Here is a 25,402-nt window from a genome sequence, read left to right on the forward strand (position 1 = left end):
TTCTCTACTATTCACAATTGTCATGACTGCTACATGTTTTGACAACACCAGCTACTCTCCAGAGGCTTCATCTACCTAGAATTTAAGCAACATTCCTCAGCTGGAAAGATTTTTATTAATACTCGAGTGAAAGCAGACACATTTTTCAGGTCTCAAATTCAGGTTGTCATAACAACTTGACATAGTTCTAATAATCCTATTTTTATTACACTGCTTAAGTAGAAAGAACAAGAGGCATTTGTTCCCCATAAAAGCAATTGTGATCCAACCAGTCAAAATATGTTCTTGTAATTAGATGTAGAACATAAGTACACATTACAGTGACATCAGGTTACCCTCAGAGTAACCCTGGTGATATTGGTGGTTTAGTTTAAATTTATATACCTGTATCTGAGCTCTGGATGTGTCACCTAATAATTAAGCAGCTTCTGCACTTCAGGAAAGCTCTACTGTTGAAATCAGAAAAGATAAAAAAATGTGAAGATATCGAAAAAGACTGAAGTGGGAATAACATACAACAGAAAATGATGTTTGATGAAAGGCAAAAAATAGGAAGATCATCAGTTCTGTACAGCACACTGGAGGTAAATAGTGACACAGATCCTGAGAAAATTCTTCATCAACAGTTCACTTCTCAGCCACATTTTTCTGTGGCAACGGTGTGTTGCATACTGTCATGGTGGCATTCTTCTTTATTTTGTCTAAGCTGTTTTTAAACACCGCAATGACCCACACGACAAAGCGAAAGAGGTGACTTACATGAATCTGTTTTCAGCTTCTCTCAAAAGGCTAGAAAAATGCAGGCAGACATTTGCAGGTAATACCTGGTTTAAGGAGTCTGTCTCTCTCTGAATTTGGGATGAGATTCACATCATATCACTGTAGTCACTTACAACTGAGATATCTAAAATAAGCTGCCAGACTAAACTATGCAGATGCTGGAGGAAGTCGTATGCACACAGGGATTATCTTCTAGTGGGACTGGATTTCATACCTGCAGGAGAAGATCAGTTGTTATGCATGAAGGAGGTACCTAATTCTCTGATGGCAAAAGTTAGAGTTCTGCTCTCCATTCCCCGTTCTTACTTGTGACCTGATAGCTCTGTGATGTATTTAAGCATAACATTTCAAGAGGTGAGCCCTGGGCCATATCTAATAGATTTGCAGTTCATATTTGCTAGGCCTTCTGGCTGCCATCTCTAGTCCTGCTATGATACAGAAACTAGTTCAGGATAGGCAAGATCTTTATAAACTCATAGAGCACCATCATATTCTCTGAAAGAAAACTACTTTTGGAAGCAGAATCCAACTGGTAGTCTTTTGGAAAAAGTAACCCAAATGTGTGATAACTGCAAAAGTTGAGACTTAAAAGCTGAAAATAAGAGCATCAACCTAACTGACCTTGGACACACCTTTCATGATACAGAAGCTTCTTGAATTTTTAGTCTCTTTCAAGTCATGACTTTTACACGTGCTTTCCATGTTCTAGCAAACCAGAAAAATATAAGTTTATAACAGAAGAACTTGACACAGAAGTTTGGGGTGTTTTTTCCTTCCATTTTATATATTTAAAGATTATTTTATTGCATCATTTTTCAGAGTCATTTTGCAGGTATCTAAAATGCTGGCACTATATATGACATAGAAGAATTTATTACTGACAGTTTTTATTCTTCATAACATAAAAAAGACAAAAAATATAGAAAAGTCTAGTATACAAGATAGTAAAAGAAAATGTACTAACTGAGAGAGAAAACATTTACTTATGAACTAGAATTCTTTGTTAAATAAGATATTATTTAACTCTTTAATAAAGTGTTAATATGGTGGTCTATCTTTTTAAAGGAAGACACTTTGGGACCACAAAAATAAAGTGCAATGACTAGTTTAGCAGTTAATGCTTGGTGATGCTTGGTGGCTCAAAATCCGATTGAGGTAAGTTAAAAGTTGAGAAGAAAGTTTTAAGTAACATTTTCATTTTTCAGTAACATTTTTATAAACATACTTTTAGAAACTAAATAATGTGCACATGTGAACATATTTATATATTTAGAGTTCAGCTATGAAATGAAAGCTTAAAGTACTCACTTTTTGTGTGTCTGGTTTTGCAAACAGACTTTTGGATATTTTATATTTTTACAATTTGAATTTTTTAGCTAAGTTATTCAGAGATTTTGAAATCAAAATAGACATCAGAAGAGCTGTCATTTTAATGTTATTTTCAATTTGTTCATTGTGGAGGTATTTGCCTTTTGATTCTAACCAAATCCTCAGAGATCTCAAACTGAAGGCATAATTTTTTTTTTTCATTCTTCATGACACTTCTGGGATGCCTTTTCTTACAGTAACAGATTGTGGAAGAAGATTGATCTCATGATAACATATCCTTTTTATGTATAACATTAGAGAAAATATTCAGGACAGGACAGGAATTTTCCACCATATGATGTCACTTTCAGCTCCACTGCATATAGAAAATTTATAAAAAGACAAAAGTTATTATCATATTTCATAGAGGGACTGGGACTGACATTCTGAAAATAAATCAGAGATGACTTATTTTCCTTCCAAATATATTTGACTCCAAATCTTCCACTTAAGTAAAGCATTATTCTGTTCTGTGTTTGTATCTGTTAAGATTGTATCCAATATTTTTTTGTTCTTTACCATTGGCAGAGTTACTCTGGAAATTCAGATAGACAGAGTGGTGCCTAAAAGGCTACAGAGAGTGCTCTTAGCCACAAAATTGTGCAGTTCCTCAAAGTTCAGAGCGACAGACTTGCCAAGACAGGAACTAGGCTCCTTCTCATGAACAATATTCAAAAAGCTTAGCCAAGAGGGCCAGACTTCTTGCAATCTACAACAACAAAACCTCCTCTGTTTTCAAAAATTGCTTCTTGCTTTTTTTACTATTTTTTTTCTTTTATCATCTGTTTGGGTTTTTAGTTTTGAAAGGATGGCTATTCTTTATCAGACTAACTTGGCATGCAAAATAATCTGCCAGCTGCATCATGTCTTCTCTGGGCACGCATCAAAAACTGGTTTGGATGCCACCTGTTTGATTACTCATCTAATGATGCCAGTTCTGATTTTGCTTGAACATGCTATGAACGGAAGAGAAAGCAACAGAATATTTTCTGTTTTTCTAAAATATGAAATGAAGTTGAAGCAATGGCGATACTTAAAGAAGCCCTGATCAGAACTGGATCTCTCATATCACCATATAAGTAGCTATACTGCATTTGACACTTTGGACAATAAACCTTAGCTGATAATAGCTAAACTTCTCAAACATCAAATTCTATTTTCTATACCAATTCCATTTTCTATACTACTTGACAAGGAGTAGATTTTTTTTAATACTATATGAAAAATACCTGTGCATATATTTGTAAATTACTGCATATACTTTCATTTTTATTTACACCCATTTAAATGTAAGTGTGGATCTTAACATATCAGAGTATTCATAAACAATATGTTAGCATTTCTAAGCAATTCTTGTATACCTTTTCTACTGAGTTATTTACACTATCAGAAAAAAATTACATAGAGAAATCTAAAATAAAAGTCTGCTTGTTCTTAAGCATATGCTTGAAATAAGAAGTTGACTTTAACTTTAAGAATGCCTCTTAACTATAAAGAGAACCTATATTCACCAGTTCTGTGATCCCTAGGCAGCAGATGTTTGAAATTAGGCAAAATAAATCCATTATTTCTGATAAACATCTTGAATTTCACCAACTGGATATGTAGCTGAATTATACCATTCAGAGACAGTTATGAAACAGCATGTGTGAAGAGATTACAAAACGGATGAATGAATAGTTCCTTCCCTTGCAGTGGTTTTATGCATTTTTCAAAACACAGATGAAGCGGAGGTAGTATCGATTTCTATGTTTGTGTAGCAAGTTGCCTAGGCTTGTTCGGTTTGGGAGACCAACACTATTGCCATCCTCGAAACCTTTGCCATTGAATTCATAGAAGAATGGATTTAAGAGGAAAGACAAAAATAGGTAAAAGACAAAATGTAAGTAATTGTAGTATTGGAGAGTAAGACATTCAGACGTGCTTCGAATTTCACAAATGGTTTTGTTTAGGTTTGGCTGCTGATTGACGTTTGGGGAGAGAGGTTTGTTAATTTAAATTAAAGGAATTTCCCTTTTGCTGGGAAAGAAGTGAACTTTAAACCTTTTTAATGAGCGATGAGTGTATCATTTGATATGCATCTGAGTGCTGACAATATACTCACTAATTATATGGAGAATGGAAGCCAATTAATTATTCAAGCAGCTTTTTTAAGAGTTAATCAGCCATTGCCAATGGCTCTCTACTGTGATGACTTTAGTATCTGTCACTGTTACAGTTTATACATGTTCTCGATAATTGAAAATTATGACTATTGCCCTTTTTGCATTATACAATTTAAGTTAGGCCCACATGAAATGTAGTGGACTGTCTTGCATGGGGGTTCTGAAATAATCAAGGATGATAATATGAGTTAACTAAGTAATTTGCCTTTAATTTATCTTTTGGGAAGCTTATCATTCAAAGCTCTCTTTGGTGTTTAGTTGAGCAGTAGATAAGGATGAAATTCTGTACTTCGGGTCAAAGTGTGTTTATATTATCAGCTGCTTAGGATGAAGAAAATCTTCTATGTGCATTTAGAAAAAGCTTAGACATCTAACTGCTTTTAGTGATGAACTCTCCCTAGCATTTAAATAGGCTTATACTGCTTTCTACTAGATGGATAAGTTGTATTAAAGTAGTTGTTTCATAGTATACATAATAAATTAACATGATTTTAAATGGGTTTATTTTACTAGACAATCCAGTTAAGTCCACTCAACTACATTTGCACGTCCAGCATTTATTTACATTTTCATGTAGGTTAATTTAATATCACCAATAGAAATAACACTACAGCAATACTTCAGAAGCTTAATGGCCCGTTTTTTTTTTTTTTTTCACAGTATTCTGATACAGATCACTGAAGGAAAAAGATGTTTAAGTTCTATCCCTGAATGAGAGGGACCTCAGAAGAGAACAGGAACTAAAATTGACCTAGAAGTTTCACAGAAAGAAGGTACTGAAATGTCTCGAATAGCTTACGAAATTAAACAAAGGACCCAATGAAGATAACAATAACAATAATATGGTAAAAAGAAGAATGATCCAGAAAAAGGCAGATTCACATGTTCCACATGTTTTCCAAAGTATAAGAGGATATTTAATAGTCTTACAAAACAGCAATTCAAAACTGCTTTAAGAAAAAAAAAACAAAACAACAACTTTTTCACAGGAAGTAGAGTGAGGAATACTTTGAGATTTACAGGGACAGGTTAATTCATATTCCTCATTTAAAAAATCTTAAAATGTTCCTCTTAAAAACGTTCCTCACCATACTTTAAGTGATTAACATAGAAGCATGATGGTTCTTGTGACTGATTCATTGGAATGGTGGTCCATTCATGGACGGACATATCAAATTAGAGATCAATTAATGCTATTAGTTTTTACACCTCTTCAGAAATTAATGACTCAAAATTATTTCGTGGTGTCACAGAAATAATTCTTTGAACTTCCTTCATTTAAAGCATTAAAAATGATTGCAAATGTCCTAAACAAGAGTGACTGCATTTCCCACTTTCAGAGTCCTGGTAGGGAATCTTCTTTCCACTGTAACATGCATTTGTTTTGCACTTCCTTTTTTTCTCTTCTATCTCTCTGGACTATTTAATTTCAATGATAAATTGACAGAATGAGTGTTATTGAACAGAGTGGGGATACAATATAATGTTCTTAATCTATCAGTACCAAGCTTTTCATGAACACAGAAAGAAAACTATCTATGAGCTTTCCTTGTGTATTTTCTCAGTCACTGAAAAGCTAGAGCAGAATTGCCCTTCACAATTGTTGAAACAAGGTTAAGAAACATTACAAACTACTCTATATTTTCCATACTTGCTGGGTGTCAATTTATAGGACGTAGTAAATACATATTGTACCATTTCAATCTGTTTTATATCATTTGCTTTTGTACTTCATTGCAGAAAGAAAGTGACTACTTATATATTCATATTGCACTAATACCTGGAAACAATCAACCATATAATTCAGTCATTACACACAGTAATAAATATCAATGAAATTTTAAAAGTGAAGAAATAAATCTTTCTGACTAATATTTCTCTAAGATATGTAGAGATTTCTGGTATCAGTATGTGTATCTCCAGCCTGACTGAAATTTATCTTTATTGGGTGAATGGGCAATCTGAACTGTTATGCAAATATGACCTTCAAGAAAGCTGAGATATAAAAAAAGTAAAAAAAAAAGAATAAAAAGAAAGATAACATTGACTGTCCAAAACTATCTTGTAAATGCTTTCTATTTCTAAATGAAGGACATAGAATGCCTTAAAATCTTAACTCTAATCAAAACAACCTTTTTGTATTCTTTGTAGTATAAAAGGTGAACCTTAAATTGTCTTTCCAAGCCTTAGATTCTGAGGACAACATAAATAACTTGGCAATTTCTTTAGGAAGAAACAATATACTTTAATAAATAAAGATCAATGTTTTGGGAGCTACATGATCCAAAGAAAGACGCTTCAGTAGAATATTCCTACATCTTAGAAGATTTTTTTCTTTTTTCTGGTATCTGCACAAATTGTACGTTGCTTCCTAAGATTTTGCAAGCAAAATCCATGCCATAACAGCTAAAGACAGAATGTTCCAACGCAAGCAAATATATAAAATGTATGAGATGAGTTTTGAATTAAGTACATTCCTACAATTGTAGCGATTTGCAAGCATGTGACTCATCTACAAGTTATAAGGCACCTGTAGTAACTGCTGCTGTTGGCAAAAAGCATTAAAGCTCTGTAGTGGGTTTTATGTTCACACATACCATAGTACGGATATGAAAGTTACTGAGTTCCATTCATCTGCCTCTTTAGGAAAAGCTAAATACTTTTATCTCATTTGTCTCTCTCATGCATCAACCCAGAATTTGAAGGCAATAAAGGACACCTATTTTGTAGATGGTCAATCCCCGTATCCCTAAATTTTATTACTTCTCTTTTGGGGCTGTGGGCAAATGATCAGGCTGCTAACTAGGTCCTGACCTGAGGTTATACTAATCAAACAGGGCATGGGAAAGTGCTGGATGCAACATCTAAAATTGTAGAATGTGACAAATAACAGTGAGAGGAGCTGACAAAAGGTACAGATAATGGCATGAATTTCACGGGTAGTTAAGTGGTACTTTAATGTCAAATGTCAAGTCAAACACTTTTTTTTAACCGATACCACATGCATCAGAAGTGGTTTTGTAATCGAGGGACCGAGGAAGAAGATCATTTTCCTTGGTCTAAGAGACAACATCTGGCCAGGCAGATCAAGCCTCACATTATCACTGTGCTGGTGTCCACTGCAGAGCTCCTGCATTTCATAGCCCATTGCAACTGTCTTGTGCCTTCACGATGTTCTCATTGTCTTCAGTGTGTAAGTCCAATGAGGTTAATTAATTTTAAGCAGTGAACCATTTTAAAGGTAACCATGTAAGCTGAGTTATTTGCAACTTTGCTCTGTAGGCAATGGAGTAATACAGAAACCAAAAAGCAATTTGTCAAAGATAAGTGCATAATACTGAGGTGATAAATCATCAACTAAAAGTCTTAATTGCAATGTATGCATTGGAATCATGGACACAATGCGATACAGGATGACACTAAGCTCTTTGTATATGCATATATCTGTGTATGTATATAAATATATTTACAAGTAATATTTTGTCCCTGACTTCTATTCATATTGTAACCATTTCTTCTTTGTTATTATTTAAAATACACAAACATCACTTTTCATTAAGTGGATAATGGCATTATTCATAGAAAATTAGTCAAACTTAAAGTTCTTTTCCCTCAGGTTTTGTGTAATAATAGACATAATTGCATATATATTACTACTAGGCTTGAATTTTACACCGCATTTCTGGTCATACCCATTGACCAGATATGTTGCAAGCTATAGCTCAACTTGCAGCAGTTGCTTAAAGCAAAAAAGTTCTGCTCAAAATTGATATAAGAGTACTCTCCATTTCAACTGCCACCACCAAGTCCTTCTGCAAGATATTTGGGAATCACTGTCATGTTCTTTGTTTTCAGACTGGAAATTCTGCCAGCTGCTGTTCAACATGTCTAACAATACCTGAAAATTTTCCTGCAGCCCTATGTTTGCTCTCATACTGCTAGTGACAAATAGCCTAGGTATGGAGGTGCCAGGCAACACAGGTATCTTGATGTAGTTGAGACAAGCTTTCAGATTAATCCTAAATATAAATGCAAACATCAATTTTACTTCTAACACTTTGTAAAGCAAGTAGAGATCAGACCATTTGTGATCTCCATTTGATCTTGTAATAATGTATTACAGCTTTTCTTTGCTGTAGGTAAGACCGAAAAATTACAGCATGCTAAGAAATGTGAAACTGGAAGTATTTTGAGTGACTGAATTGTATCGAAAGACCTGTGTTCTAGCTGGTTTTCATTTCTTACCCCAAAAGAAAACTCTTATCCTTCATTAATGAGATCCTTCATATGCTATCTGTGATTTCTGTCCCACCAACAATATAACTGTGAATACAAATAATTTTAAAGTCTTGTACTTTTCCTATTACAATTTTAGTAGTAATCAAACTTTCCTCACAACCTTGAGTCACAGAAGGTGATAGAAGCACAATTTTGACCCCAGCAGCATTTACAATGAACCCAATGTAAATATAAGAGGATCACTTTTCCATAAAATAAACTTCAGAATTTTGCTGCCCAAGCCTTAGGATGCTATCCTTGCTTATCTCCCTAAGTCTGACAATCTCCTTGATGCATCAAAGAAAGACTAGATTACTGAATCCTTTATAATTTTATAAGAATGTCATATTTTGGCAGTGTGCTTTTGGACACATAGAAGAGTCTGAGAATGATTTTAGACATAGATGCCAACTTATATAAGCGAAGAGGTTTACATTTAGCTGTATGATCATATTTTTCTGAAAACTATAGTTCTAAAGTCTAGAATGATAAAAGTAGCATAAACTTTATTAGGTGTTAACTGTAAAGGAATACATTTGAGAGATGCATGTTTTGCAACTTGAAAGGGCTTCCATTCTGTCCTAACTGGTTCTCAGAAACAACCTAAAAGAAAAAAAAAAAAAAAGAAAAAAGCCCAAACTCAAAGTTTTTTTTAACCTTAGGATGCTTTGTTGATTCTCATTTTTTTGCTGAATAATGACCTTTCTTTATTGTCTGTAGTAAGTCATGGAAAAAGCCAGAGCGTATCCTGACCTGTCAACTCATCTCCTCTTGCCAGCCTAATGACACAGGTGAATGATTATGAAATGGAAACATTAAAACAATATGATTGTGATATTTTTTTGAGCTTTCCATGGTTCTAAATTCCCAGTCAGTGCTGCTGAAGAGAATTGTGTTACCTGTCACAGCACAGGCTAGCTTTTGCATACTACTCATGAAATACAGAAAAATAAGACAAATACCCAGTGTTTATTGGCAGAACTGTTCCATTTGCTGAAAGCATAAATATTTATGATCAGTCCATGGCTAGCGCTGTGACAAGGTACATCTCCAAAACAAAAGAGTTGTGTACATTGAAGAGATAAGGCTGTCTTCTCAGCAGAGACTATACCTAAACCTGGACACTGAAATGCGTACAGACACACATGCTGAATTCTGACCTAAAAGATACTTCCTCAAAGAAAATAGCCTCAAGTTTGTGAATTTGTTCACAGAACAAGTACAATATTTTTTAAACATGAATACATGACCTTTTGGCATTGAAATCATATGGATTATATATGTATCCAAGTTAATTACTAGGCAGTGGACTCTAGGAGTTCGTATATTTGTTACTGTTATTCATTATGACGAAATGCAGAGCCTTCATCTGAAAGCAACACTATGTGAGCTAATATTCAGGCATAATAGCAGCCTTCTTCAGAGAATTTGCAATTAAAGAATTAGATAGTCAAGTATAAAATTATGATCCTTACAACTGTCCTTTTCATAAAATTGTAGAACCCTTAAAATTGTTTTAATCCTCATCTAATACTGAAGTTATTTAATCACTTGTTTGTTTCTTCCTTTGTACTTTCATTTCAAGGTTCTTGCAGAACATTCTGTTTCTAAGAGAAATCTAAGATTTTCTGTTCTTAGCCCACTCAAGCTCCTGTAACAAAAGGTGACTCAGTTCCAGTGTGGATTTTCAGTTCAATTGCCTAAATGTAAGATTTGTGTGTTGCTAAACGTACCTTTAGGTATTTAAGACATTTACATCGAGCTGGAAAATACTGTTCAATACTTAACAGAAAAATCATGCCCTTTTGCAATAGCAGCTGGAGGCAAGCCGGGATATATATAGTATCTTATAAGGTATTGCATGCAGATAGTTAAGCAGCTGAATGGCTGATCTAGCGATGTCTGCACAGGCTACTGTAGTATTACTTACGACCATCAATAGAACATAATCAGCTATTTGAATCACCCAAGGGTAGACATACAGGACATGATTCATATACTAAACATGTTTAAAGCCATTTGAGATGCCCTATGCATCTTATCTGTTCTCCAAAGTCTGATATGGAAGGATGTGGGGTCTGTTGAACTTCCAGCGTTGGATCAGTGAGTCCTGTGCAGATGTTGTGGATTTCTAGGGGCATGTTAAATGCCACCAGATGCCTACTGCTAGCTCAATAACTGAATGGAATTGCAACCTCACTATACTGACATGATCTCCACAGACTCAAATGGAGTTTAGATATACTCGGTGCCTTTAGAAACATGCAAATTTAGAGACTCAGACTGAGTCACCCCCTTTGTGTCTTATCCAAATACCTTCACATCAGAACTACTGTGTTGTAATCCTTGTAAGCAAGGACCACATTAAAAAAACCCACAATTTTATTTTCATGCAATCGACAGGTAGTCAAAACACAGTCTTCAGATGAAGCAGATCAACATTTTATTACTTTCACTTCAGAGATTCAAAATGGTATCATTTCCTTCCCAAAGCATATTCTTGCTAGCAGTCTGTAAAGTAGCCTGTTGCAAGATCTAAGGAAGAACAGGGTTTTATTATCACACTATTTAATTTATGTTGTTGTAAGGAAAAAATTGAATGAGGCATTGAGAAAAGGAATATGCCTTGACTCTGTACCCAGGTGGCTCAGTTTCTAAGCAGAAGAAAACAACCGACTTGTCTTCTGAAAACAGCTCCTCTAGTCTGTATTATCCATTCACTCAATAGAATATAAAAAAATATTTCGTAAATCATCTAAACACATCATGTTTGTTTTTCTAAGAGTTTCTGTCCTTTAATTTTAGATTAGCATTTTAATGCCACCAATTCCCAGGATGTTCTCTAAACGACATAGCACCCTTACTTCCCTTCCATATCCTCTTTTCTCCTGTAAGGCAAGAAGCAGCATTCATTGCAGAGCTGCTTAGAAGCTGTATGTACATTCATCAGTTCTTTAGCCAACATGTGCTTACTGTGTAACAAAGAGGCCAAAATAAAGAAGTCTAAGATAATTCTGTCTTTTTCTTTTCAAGAGGGCACGTATATTTTGTCTCTTCCCTTTACTCAGATATTATTATTCATTAAATTATGATTTGGTTGATGGTAGCAACAGAAGTTAAAGTTGACAGATAGTTCTAATCTTCGTTACTTTAGAAATGAATGAAGACTTTAAGTGAGGAAAAGAAAAAAAAGGACCAGGCTGAAGTGATTTTTAGTTGTATGGATTAAAACTTCACACTTTGCATATTCTAATAACTATTTTAATCAATTAGAGACAGATGACGTCTCATTATTTCTGTCTTCTTGTCACCGTGTGCAAATTATTTTCCGCAGAATAACACAACAGTGGCTGAAGGGCTGAAGTATACACTTTCTTTACAAAGTTATAAACCAGTGATTAGGATATATTCCTGGCAATTGAGAATTTTAAATCTTAAACTCTTCAGATGGGGCTGGAATTAAAACAGTGCTGTAATCATTCAGGTGTTAGAAAAATATGTGGGTGATTTGGCTGCATTCACAGAGAGCAAAGATTTAAAGAGAGAGCAGATGACTTTTTTTATGCAATCTGTCCTTTCAGAGTCAGTTTCAGAGATTGTCAAAATATTTCTAAATTACTGAATCCCTCAAAGATTTTCAAAATTAAGACCTAGTTTCTGGATCCCTATCAGTTTAGTGGCATACAGCTCTGCCAAAATTGAAGTGATCTTTGCCACCTGTGTGGATGTAACTCTCAAAATGTCGGAGATGTCAGTTTGAGTAGGTGATTTAAAAGTTCTATCATAGCAGAATTGCAATTTGGAGCTGGAATACTGAATTCAACTTTATTTCTTTGTCTTTTGGTTGTTGTGTTTTTGGTTTGGTTTTTTTTTTGTTTGGTTGTTTTTATGGTTTTGTTTTTTGTTTCTTTTTTTTTTTTTTTTGCATATTTTATCTTTGTCTTTTGTCCCAAAACACACAATAATCAGGATTAGATAAATTAAAGAGATACTAATTGCAGTTTTAGTCAAATCAATGGTGTTTGGAATAATTTATTATTGAAAATGCCTGTCAACAAATGGATTTGTCCAAGGGAGACTAGATATCATTTATTTATATTGTTATAGCTAAATCAGGAGGAGAAACCTGATGATCCATCCCAGTGAGTTCACTGAAACTGTGTTAACTTGTCTGTGTCATTGATTAGCCTCTGTGATGGCAATTCAGACATCCGAATTGCATGTATCCTTCAGCTAAAGATATGATATATGGGCTCGAATATGTTGATTTGACTCATTTGGAAATCTGTCCCTTTTTTATGCAGTTCAGTGAAAGGAAGTTTCTGCTTGGGATCCACACTACTGTGTGAGCTCCCCACTTCTACTTGCCAAATACAACCTGGCAGATGTTCATTGCCTCAGGAACTGACTGATGTACCAGAGGAAGAGTTCCTGTGACAGAATGTCAGCAACAAAAAGAATAAAGAAAAGGAAATGACTTGGAAGACTCTAATAAATCTAAAGTGTAATCATTTCCATTCAAGTGTACATGAAAATTTGGAAGAGAATGAACAAATAGACGTATTGTAGGGCAAGAAGGAAAAAGGAAATTGGCTTTGATATCCCCATGTGAGTAATATTTTTTTCTGGAATATTTTATTGCTATTATTTTGAATCCAGATAGAAATATATTTGAGAAAACATGTCTAAGAGAGAAAAGTATACCAGAGCTGGGAATCTGCATATACTATATATGTTGAAGAAGGCCCCTAAAAAATATCTAACATTTTTTCCTCTTAAAACATGCACAGCATTGACCTACGGTTGTTCCTGCTGATGACAAGAAACTCAGTGTTGTTCTGGCTAAGTTTACTCTGACGTCTAGGAGATTATACATGTCCATGTACAGTGATTATACATTTAGAAAAGCCATACTTCTGCTTTAGAAACATGTTGCTTTATGAAGAAGAGGTTCTCCAAAGAAATCAAGTGTTTAAAGCTTCATCCTTCACACAGAAGAGGAAAACAAGACCATGTCTTTCAGTGTTTGCTGGATGTTATAAACTATTTTTACTTCACAGTGCAGTCAATTGGATAAACCAATAGATTATCCAAAGAGTGAACAAGGAGCAAATTAATTTCTCTGTGTGAGAAAGCACCTGGAGAGATGTACATACTCAATTAGAAAATTCACTGATCTGGCAATACATTGTCTTTCACATTTATATTCATAAGGCAGGTTTTCCTTCTTTCTATTTTTATTTTTTTAAAGTGAATGATTATGGCTTTGTAAGGAACAAAACTTCTTTGTAAGATAAGAAATAAAGCTAATTGCATTCTAAGAAATAGAGAACAGGTTTGCTACGCAAAAATCTTGAATTTTTCAATCTGAAAGGAACACCTTCATTAAAGTTTCTGTTTAAAGTTTCACTTTCTTCTTGCAAAGTCTTTTTCTTACTTTCTTCTCCAAAGTCCAAAAATACTTTTTCAAACTGTCTGTCCAAAATGACTTCAAAAGTAGTAGAATAAAAAAAGTGAAGGTATTCTCTGGGAAACACAACATAACTTCTTGGTTTCTTTCTAGCCACATAGGTTAACACACTTAAAAATTGAGATATTTACTAATTCCCTTAATTCCCTTTCACAGGACTTTTCAGAAAAGAAAGATGGATCTGGACTTGCAAAATGGAACTGGTAATAGCTCTGTGTGTTGGGTTGACCTAAGCTTGCAGCCGCGTGCCCACAAAAACACGTGCCCAAATTCTGACATGACAGAGGAAAAAATACATTGAAAAGCTCATGTGTTAAGATAAGGATGGGGTCATCACTCTCCAATTACTGTGATGGGTAAACTAGACTTGACTTGTGGAGATAAATTTATTGCCAATTAATAACAGGGTAGGTTAGTGAGAAATAAGAATTAAACTAAAAGCATCCTTCCCCCATGTTCCCTTCAGACACTCGATTTCATTCTCAGCTCTTCAATCTTCTCCCCCATGAGCAGTGCATGGGGACAGAGATTTAGGGTTACAGTGATTTCATAGCACTCTTTATCTCACATATTGTCACAGCTGCTGTGCACTACTTTTTACCCTTTTTTGAATAGTTTGGCCAGCCATATCCTGGCGTGCATCAAAAGAAGTGTGGCCAGCAGGTCGAGGGAAGAGATTCTGCCCCTCTATTCCTCTCTGGTGAGACTTCATCTGGAATACTGTGTCCACTTCTGGAATCCTCAATATAAGAAGGATATGGAGCTGTTGCAATGGGTCCAGAGGAGGGCTACAAATATCATTGGAGGGCTGGAGAACCTTCCATACAAGACTGAGAAGAGTTGGGCTTGTTCAGCCTGGAGAAGAGAAGGCTCCAAGGAGATCTTATAGGAACCTTCCAGTACCTGAAGGGGGGGCTACAAGAAAGCTGGAGAGGGGCTATTCATAAAGGCTTGTCGGGATAGGACGGAGGGGAAAAGGGTATAAATGGGAGAGGGGTGGATTTAGACTAGACAATAGGAAGAATTTCTTCACTCTGAGAGTGGTGAGACACTGGAACAGGTTGCCAAGGGAGGTTGTGGATGCCCCATCCCTGGAGGTGTTCAAGGCCTCGTTGGATGGGGCCTTGGGCAGCCTGATCTAGAGGGATGTCCCTGAACTACGGCAGGGGAGTTGGAACTAGATGATCTTAAGGTCCCTTCCAACCCTAACTATTCTATGATTCTATGATTGGTTCTATGATTCTATGATTCTATGATTCTATGATTCTATGATTCTATGATTCTATGATTCTATGATTCTATGATTCTATGACTATGCTATGCCAGAGGTATTAATAATGTTGCCGACGGGCTTAGTTTTGAAGCTGGCTTAATCTGGCTCTGTTGGACAATGGAGTAGGGCCTGGTGTCTCCTCACAGAGGTCAGCCCTGCAACCCTCCCCTCTAACTGCCCACTACCAAATCCTTGCCACATAAACCAAATACACTGTGAGAGTATGTAATTTTCATCTTGAGGTAGTTCATAAATGGACTGTCTGCATTAATTTTTTTTTTTATTTATTTATTTGCCACTTTTCCCCTTCCTGCCTATTCACCTACCTTTCCCCTTCCTGGCTATTCATCTATTAACATCAATGTTTCTTATTTCTGATTCTCAGTGTATTATTCCTTGAAAATAAAGCCCACCATATAGAACTGAAATATTTACATGAATTCTTTAGCTGAGAAAGCCATTAAGATAACGTGTAATGTAATGTGGAAATTTAATTGTGAGAAAACTTCATTGTATGCTTGCTCCGTTCTTACACCTTTTTCTGAGTATCTACTACTGCCTACTGCCCTTAGGTGGTGTATTTGTCTTATGTTATGCTATACTCTTATAGTACACAAGATTTTGGACAAGATAGGGATTCATCCGGCAGAAGAAAGAAAAAGGCATTGTGTTGAAGCAAGTTTTTACTGACATACATTTTAATGATAAGTGAGTGTCCGAATTGTATTTTTTTGCCTGGTTTATGATACAGGTTCAACCTGTTCAGGGTTTAGAAACAGATGAGGCAGACACTGCAGCTGTTGAACTAGAACACTAAGGTATCGAAAATTTAAATCACTGTTACTTTGGAAAGGTGAACAATGATTGCTATCTGAAAAAAAAGGTGTAGGGTTTGCAAAAAGCTGGGTGGATAAAGAATGGAAACTACATAAGCTAGAAAGCAAAATCTGAAGGAGTTGCAAAAAGTCTAATTACACAACTCTGCTTTCTCTCTTCCCATCTGATGATGATAATTTTCTGCAGTATTAGTTTCTTTAGCTGTGAAAATCTCAATACAAGTAGAAAAGGTTGGATATTTGATATTGCAAGTCATTGAGTCAAGAATTCTAATATTTTTACCCCTTTAGGAACTATCTCACAGTCTTCATCTTTAACTCTATCTTTGTACACTTGCCATGAATCAAATTATCTAGCGGCTATGTGGCACAGGAGTGGAAAGGTTAAAAGCAAATGACGTTTTGGAGAATTCTGCTATGAGTCTAGGAGGTATGGAAACGAGAGGCAGAAAATTGGAGGCTTATCAATGGCTGGATTTTGGGCCAGATGTTCAGATTCTTAAACAATGAGCCAGTACGTGAAAAGAAGTTTGGCACCCAATACAGAGAAGAATATGTAATACAAACTTGTCTTCAGTCCCAAATAAGCAGTTGCCTGTTTGTTTATTTCTTTTTAACTGTTTACTGAAATGAAAAGAGAAATTTTACCCCACATGTCCATATATTATAGTCTAAGGATAAAATTTAAAATTTAAAGACAGCCCAGCATAACCTTCCTGATATTTTGGACTTTCAGATAAAGACCACTATACAAAACCAATAAAGTTGTGAGCTCATGCATTCCTCTGCCACAGTGTAGCAGAGCCAATTCCAAAACAAGTTACCTCTCCTGTGGAGTCTTCTGATCCCCAAACATGATAGCATAAGGGATATTCAAAGATATGCTGTGAGCTGATATACTAATGTCCATTTCTATCCTCTTCTAATTCAAAGTTAATATCCAGGACTGATATAGTTCAAATGGATGGAATCCATCTTATCTCATTTTAGCCATCTCCAGATTAGGCAGCACAGCTATTAATCTAGTTTCTATACAGAATCAGTAGACAGTGCAAGAGCTTCCTTTAGAAAGTGATTCATGAGATATATCTGAAATGTCTTTTTCAGGAAACAGTTCTTGTTCTACACTGACTACAGAAGGAAGCTTCACAGCAAATTTAAGACTAGCTGCCCATTTCTGGACACTTCACCTGCTTAAATCAGGTGAAGTGAACCTGCTAGATTTGTACACTGTTTTGAAAGTGAGACTCAACCACTGTGCTTAGCTAACCGGCGTGTGTAACAGTAACAGTGAGCACACTTGTAATGAAAACTTGGCAAAATAGTTCAAACTATTTACCTGCAGTGTTTAATAACAAATTAAATTCCTAGCTGGCTGTTGGTTTACACTACTTTGTCTCCACTATGTGAGTACAAAGAGTTATTTTTTTAAGTTATCCTAGATATGCCAGGCTCACACCTTATGCTCCCTGAGAAATTGAGTCCCTTCTGGTATCAATCCTTTGAGCTCTGCACCTTCCTGCATTAATTGAATGTCACCAGAGCATTATAATATTGTGTAGATCAATAGACTCAGTAGAATGGTACATTAACTTTCTTGTGAACTGAATATTAAGCAAAATATTTGTATTAGTTGCATTTGACAGTAACTGATATATATAGAGACAGATGCTTGTATAATCAGAAGAGTAAATGATGACATAATACTCTGTTCTGTACTGGCCAGTCTTGCTTTTATATAATAGAAACAGGGTGAAATCCATCTCTCCAGACATAATTTGAGCAAAAGAACTCACTTGTTCATGTGTTTCCAAGACTTTACACTTAGAACTGTGCATGGGGTGTCTGTCTGTGCACGTGGGCATATGGTTTCTTCATCTCAAATTGTTGCCTGGTTTCTTTCATGAAGAACAGATGCCAAAAGGTAAATGAGAGCTCATGCTGTGTATGTCCAATTTACTCAGGATGTGTCAAGCAGAGGTGGCACTCATTGTGTCCCAACAGTCTGCCTTCAGGATAACATTTGAGAAGATCCACAGGAGTACTAAAGCACTGTATTTCATTCTGTTCTGTATTTCTGTTTTGTAGCATGTGTTAAATAGCAAAACAACAGAACTTTTTCTTTGCTAGTTCTCCTTTTGTGTTCAAAGAAAAGTGAGCATAGGTAAGAACTATGAGTTAGAGTATTAAAACATTTATCTGTAGGTTGCTGGAGAAATTTTATGGTACACCTTGAGGAGAATTAAACACAAGTTTGGCTTTAATACTAGAAAGCCCAAACAAAGAAACACTGGGCAGAGTCCTACTACCATAAGTGATTCTACAACCACTTTGCAAAGATGTGTCATGAACTGATTCCTTATATATCCTTGCACCAGTACCAATACCATGAATGGTTGCATGAGGCACCTCAGTTTAGGCTTGGGTCCATCTCCCAGTCCAGGTCTGCTGCGCAGTTTTGGCCCCTGCAAGATGGCTTCAAGACATCTCATTACCAAGGGAAACTGCCTTACATGGAGTCTTTCTGTGTCTGGCATGTCTGCTTCCACCCACCTTAAACCCGTCTGTGAATTATCTGAATCCTCTTCTTCATGAACCAGCATTAATTGTGCATGCATAGGTCAGTCACCTATAATAATCCAGCTCTTAGTCTTGCTGGCAGTAGTATATAAATCTAGTGACATTTTTAACCTAGTGTGTTGTCTTGCTGTGGGTAGATACTTATTTTGAACACCCCATTTAAATCTGATCTTCCAACAAAATTTCCTTAATCATATGAAATTAACAATAAATTTTAGAAATCACAAGTTCTACTGACTGCAATGCCTTTGTGGGTTCCCACTAAATATTAAACTTTTTGAAAAGGCAGGAGATACTCTTATTAAATAGAAAGTCACTGAGAGTGATGTTGGGCTCTTCCCAATTTTTTTTTAATTATTCCAAGAAAAACTACTCCACCTTGAGAATTATAATTCTAGTAAATCTATCACATTTCCCTTAATAAGATAGAACATGAAGATATAGAAATAAAACTATCCAGTTTTGGAAAAAAAACAGAATTTTTGTTCATACAGAAGCACAGAATGGTTGAGGTTGGAAGGGACCTCTGGAGGTCACCGAGTCTACCTCCCCTCATCAAGCAGGTTGCTCTGGTCTGTGAGTAGACAATTTTTTAATATCTCCAAAGATGAAAATACTACAGCCTCTCTGAGCAACCTATACTAGTGCTCGGTCACCCTTACTGCCAAGAAGATCTTCCAGATGTTCAAAGTGAAACTCCTGTGTTTCAGTTTATGATCTCTACTTCTGGTCCTATCACTGGGTATGACCGGGAGAAATGTCCAGTTCTTTCTTCTTTGCACTCTTCCTTCAGGTATTTATTACATTAGTAAAATCCTCCCTGAACCTTCTCTTCTCCAGACTGAACAGTCTTTCACTCTTACCTCATAGGAAAGATACTCTAGTCCCTTCATCATCTTCATGGATAAGACAGACTTCACTGGACTTCCTCCACTATGACCAGCAACATATTCTGAAATTTGGTCAAAATTGATGTGATTATTGCATTCTATTAAGTGTTATGCTTCTTAGGAGGGAAACCCACAAAATATGGTTAACTAAATCATATAAACCATAATTTGGATTTTATGTTAACCTGGGTAAGTTTGATCAATAAATTCAAATTTTCACCCTGTGAAAATACAGGAAAAGTGAAAAAATCTGGGGTTTTTTTGTTTGTTTTCTTAAATTCTCACAATGGATCAAGAGAGCAAAGTTGCATTCTTTGAATATCTAATAAACCCTCTAGGCCCAAATCCAACATTTCAATAACAGATGATTGAAAATAATATTTTAATTTCATGTGGAATTTTGATAATTCAGTGTTTGAGGGTTTAATTTTTCATGCTGAAGAAAAGCAAAAAGTGAACATTTTGAGTTTGTTATGGAAATAAAATCTATCAAACAATGTTTTCCTGTCCTGTTGTGTCCTCCTCCTCTCTTACTCCGCCTCCTTTTTTGCATTTCAGAAAGAAGTGAAAGAAAAACTGGAGGAAGGGGAAAAGAGAGAAGAAGAGGGAAGGAGGAAAAGAGAGAGAATGAGAACAAGAATGAGAATAATGAGAATCAGAGAAAGAATGAGAATGAGAAAGATGAAGAAAGAAAAGGGAAAGAAAATCATTATTGCAATTGTTTCAGCTATCACCCTTTGACTTTTCTTCTTGAAGTCTAAATCACTGCACAGATGAAAAGTAGTAAAAAAGACAATGTTCTCTATTAGCTGACATGTACACACTGCATTTTGGGTTTATAAATAGTAACAAATTATTTGGGACTTACACACAACAGATCTACATGAAACCTTCTGTTTTACTGCATTTTTCTTAAAACTCATATTTATCATCATTATTTTTTATAGGAAAAAATGTTCAGTCATTCTGGATGCTAATGGAAAATAGTGATACGGATGGACAAAATTTATTTCTTAGACTCCATTTCTACCTGAATTATGAAGGAACTCACACACATATCTATGTATGAATGTACTCAAGTTTCATTTCCATGGCAAAAGTGCTGTAAAACTTAATGACAGCCTAGAGGTCAACACTTCGAATAATAGCTTTATTATTGCCCTCTTCACTTTGAAGTGCTGGTTACAGCATCTAAAGGTATTGCTCCAGTTCTTTCCTTTTACCAGCAACTGTATTGATTTAACCTTCTGCCATTACTCCTCAGTAAACAACAGGCCAAGATAAAATGTTTATCAAATACATTGAATCTTTTTTCATGAATCAACTTTAATTTTAGACATATGTACATACTCTTCTTGCTGTATATATATAGACACATATTATATATTTATATCTGTAAGTATTACTAGTGAATATAGTTGGAAACAATTTTTTTTAAACAAGCTGTTCACTTATTTTCATTACGAGAAATATGCTGACTGAAAAAAATTATTTTTTTCCTTTGATATTACTGTGTGCAATATGCTTTTAAAACTAAACGGAACATGATATAAAAAATTAACACAAGCAAACTCTTTATATTAGCCAATTTCATGTTTATGTCATAGTTATAATCTGATAGGCTAATTAAATATTCAATGTATTTTTAAATGAAAAATTCATCATAATAATAAAACCCTATCACTTCTTGTTCAGAAAACCATACAGTAATTTAAGAATTAAAAATCAGATCTTCCTCAGATTTTATTGTTAGGACTAGATAGAAAAATAGTATTGCTGGAATATCATGAGAAAAAAAGAAATTTGCAAGAAAATACTTGAGAAACAGACTATCTAGATTTCCAAAACAGAACACCAATATCCAAAATATTTTTCAATGGAACCTCTAAATGTTTACTCTGGATTTTTGCGATGCCATTGAACTTCATAATACTGAAAGAGGTAATGTGATTCCATGGAAGATCAGGTTTAGTTAAATGTGAAAGCAGACGTTTATTAGAGAAGTGCTGTAGTTCATCATAATTTCTAGGAACTGTTATAGAGAATACTTCTGGAACAAACTATAGGTCTTCATTCTATATCTGTTGCACTGATCTTTTATAGCTATATATTTCTGGAGGGTATAAATCATCATGATGCAGTGATGCTATTCTGTAGTGTATAACCTGATTTATGGTGTGTGTTCTCCTCTCTACTTGTGTACATCTGGATAACATCTAGTTCCATTTCTTGATTGAATTTATAAAGCAGATATTGTTATGATTTTTATATATATACACTTATTCTAACTCAGAAATTTTAAAGTTTTTTGTGTATTTTATACCATTCAGTGACTCTCTATATTGCACTCTAGAGATTTGTGATATTAAGAAAACACTACAATTACTTCTATCAGTAACAATATTATAGTTAAATTATTGAGAGGCATGGCTTAGTACTGAGGGAAAATCTAAACTGAAATGCCAGAAAATGCAATTCCCCACTATTCTTCCCTGATAGATTTGTTCTTTTTTAAAGAGATACACTATGATCTTGATTCAAACTGACAGGCATTTCCTTCATCAAAGGGAGGTTTGGAGAATTTGAAACAAAAGCAAACAGGTAGAAATAGCTGAACACATCTAGATGAAATAGAAACCTCTCTGCGTCAAACTTACCAGAAAATTCAAAATGACCCAGGAGGATTTTACATTTTTTAATATATCCAAAACAGTTCTAAGGATCTGTATGCTCTTTTTATATTCAGGCATATTATTAGCCTGCACATAACTGAACCAGGCTGCAATGTTACACCACAACATGCAATTGCCTCTTTCCTTGTCCTTGACCCCTAAATATTAAATAAGTCCCCTACAATCCCCAAATTCTCTTCTCTGCATCCCCCCAAGCAGCAAACCCACTCAGTTCAATGTGTGCTCCAGCATTAACTCGTTGTGATGGGTCTCCCTCCCAGACTGTCTCCTGGGGCAGCCCTGGGACGGGCCCAGACAGGTTGTTCATGCCTTAATTTGTTTCCCCATTCCACTGTGCTACAGTGCTCCTCTGGGCTTCTGCAGATAGGCTTTTGATGGGCTGATGGCTCCTGGACTGGGCTGAGGAGTAGCTACAGGCAGGTATTAGTTACCTCCCTCTTGCTCTCTTTGAGATCCTACCTGGATTAGTGTGTCCTGCTCTGAGGTCTACAACATAAGAAGGGCATGGATCTGTTAGAGCAAATCCAGAGGAGGACCAAGAAGATGATCAGAGCACTGGAACACCTCTTCTATGAAGACAGGCAGAGGCAGTTGGAGTTGTTGTGTGGAGAAGGCTCAAGAGAGACCTTCTAGCAACTTAAAGGAGCCTACAAGAAAGCTGGAGAGGGATGTTTTACAAGGACATGTAGTGATAGAGAAAGAGGTAATGGCTTTCTACTGAAAGAAGGTAGATTTAGATAACATAAAAGGAAGAAATTTTTCACTACGAGTGTGGTGAAGCACTGGAACAGGTTGCCCAGAGAATCTGTGGAAGTCTTATCCCTGGTGGTGATCAAGGCCAGGTTTGGATGGTGCTGTGAGCAACCTGTTCCAGTGGGAGGTATCCCTGCTTATGGCAAAAGGGCTGTAACTGGATGATTTTTAAGGCCCCTTTCAACTCAAACCATTCTATGATTCTATAATTCTATTGCATATCTTTTTTTTTTCATTCTTTGAAGGACATTTGCAAATATTTCTACTAACTAGCTGCAAATAATTTCTACCTAAATATGGAAATCCATATCCTCTGCTCATCAGTTTGTTACAATTGTCCTATCATTCTATTCTCATTCTATACGATGGACATTATAAGTGAAAGCAAACTATAAAGTAATTCAAGTAGTTATCAGAAATCCAAGGAAAATTTAGCTGATTATTAGAAAGAGCTGTAAGTCACCTATGGCCATGGATTCACACTGATGAAATCTTCCCTGAGCAGCCCTTATTATCCCTCAAATTAAGTTTTAAAAATAATCTCTGAATATGAGATTTATTTGATTTAGATGGACTTCCTGATTCACTTAGACTTATGTACTCATTGGTCATTAGTGTCTTTCATAGCATATTAGGCTCAGCCTGGCACTTTGTAATTTTAGAATATATTACTAGGGTAATGGATACTATTTCAGACCTGTCCTTTTTCCCATTCTTTATTATTTCATCAGTTATAATCTGTCTGACATTGTGTTTTCCATTATGTCCCTCACCATGGTACCTAGCAGCTTCATGATTACAGAGGTAAAACCTTTGTGTTGTAATAAAAAAAAAATTAGAACCTCCCACTTCACCGCAGCTGATGTAATGTAATTACTAGAATGTCATGGAAAACAAATCATTTTCTGTTTTAACTTCACTAGTGCAATTAAGGGCTTTATGATGTAATTTGCACAAAAATGAAATAACTGCTTTAATGACAGAACTGGGTTAAAACAATCCCAAACTGACCTGGTCTCCTTACAGCCTGCTGAGTACCCATTTTGAGTTTCAGGAAGCTCAGAAATACTGTAGATTCTCAGAGCAAATGATTATTCATCTAAAATGTCATAACATAAAGTACGTTGTTCGTCATTTGATACTTATTCTCTCACTTATTATTATTCATCCCATCAGGAGACACAGAAAAAAGCTAGTAAAACAAACTAACACATCCCCTTAATCAGTCTGACCTCTTAAAAAGTGCATCTTGAACTGGTAAAATGGCCAGATATAGAAAAAATTGTGAAAATAATCTGGAGTTTAAAAAATACAAAAAGTAAATACAAAGCTATGCAATGAAAAATAAATCAAAGAAAATTCTCAAACAAGACAGAATATTTAAAACAGCTCATAAGAAAGGCTCATATAAAAAAAACTAAAATGAAGTTCACACTTTGATAGACATTCCTTGAACACAAATCAATGAATAAAAATATCCCTAACACCAGAAATAGAGGATCAGATCACAAATAATTAATTAAAAACATGAAAGAGAATCCCAGATCAAATCCCAAAGTAAGCTATTTCTAATTAATTCAATCAGACATGTTCATGATGAAGGAAACATTGATTTAATTACTCTAGGGCAGTGAAGGCTTAATTTCATATCCAGTGAAGTTACTGAAACCTTTGTAATTAGCATAAGTAAAGAACCAAGAATTTGGAGTTTACATAGATAAACTGTATAACCCTTTTCCTTACAGAAGGACTCAAACCCTAGTCTATTTAGCAGCATACTGGAAAAATAATTCCTGGCAAATAAGGTTGAAAATAATGTAGGATTTACAGTAGGAAACCTCACAACAGGCCCACTAGTTGACAGCAGGTTATGTTACATGATGGTGTCTAAAACTTTGCAATTGGGCATGTCATTAAGAGATTTTAAATTTTACTCCATTTGTTTGCAGCATGTGACACTTGAAAGGTGTGTAGGTATGCATTTTAATTCAGAATTTTCCCAGCCATGGTTTCTCTGTTTATGCATATACAGAGCAGAAGGTAATAGTAATGCAAACTCTCTTCTTTTTTTGTAGGGTGAAAAAAAAATACAACAAAAAAATAGAATGACAAATATTAGTTCTCTCACACGAAACATGTAACCAAGGTTTATATTAAACTGTAACTGGGCAAAAGTTACAGCAATGTCTGCTTGCAGACCAGAAGGCCAACTGTATCCTGGGCTGCGTCAAAAGAAGCGTGGCCAGAAGGTCGAGGGAGGTGATTCTGCCCCTCTGTTCCTCTCTTGTGAGACCCCACCTGGAATACTGTGTCCAA

The 25,402-nt window shown here is 35.4% G+C and overlaps 2 long non-coding RNA genes across 2 annotated transcripts; both read left to right on the plus strand.

Moving 5' to 3' along the window:
• The first annotated feature begins 3,871 nt into the window (after nt 1–3,871).
• Nucleotides 3,872–8,270, plus strand: LOC128851348 (uncharacterized). Its single transcript, XR_008448704.1, has 3 exons — nt 3,872–4,030; nt 4,974–5,086; nt 8,169–8,270. It is a non-coding gene; the product is annotated as an uncharacterized LOC128851348 (long non-coding RNA).
• A 1,039-nt stretch (nt 8,271–9,309) lies between these two features.
• LOC128851349 (uncharacterized) lies at nt 9,310–14,347 on the plus strand. The gene is made up of 3 exons (XR_008448705.1): nt 9,310–9,382; nt 12,896–13,199; nt 14,218–14,347. It is a non-coding gene; the product is annotated as an uncharacterized LOC128851349 (long non-coding RNA).
• Nucleotides 14,348–25,402: the final 11,055 nt, after the last annotated feature.

Source organism: Cuculus canorus, chromosome 2 (genome assembly GCF_017976375.1).
Source record: "Cuculus canorus isolate bCucCan1 chromosome 2, bCucCan1.pri, whole genome shotgun sequence".
Taxonomy (NCBI): domain Eukaryota; kingdom Metazoa; phylum Chordata; class Aves; order Cuculiformes; family Cuculidae; genus Cuculus; species Cuculus canorus.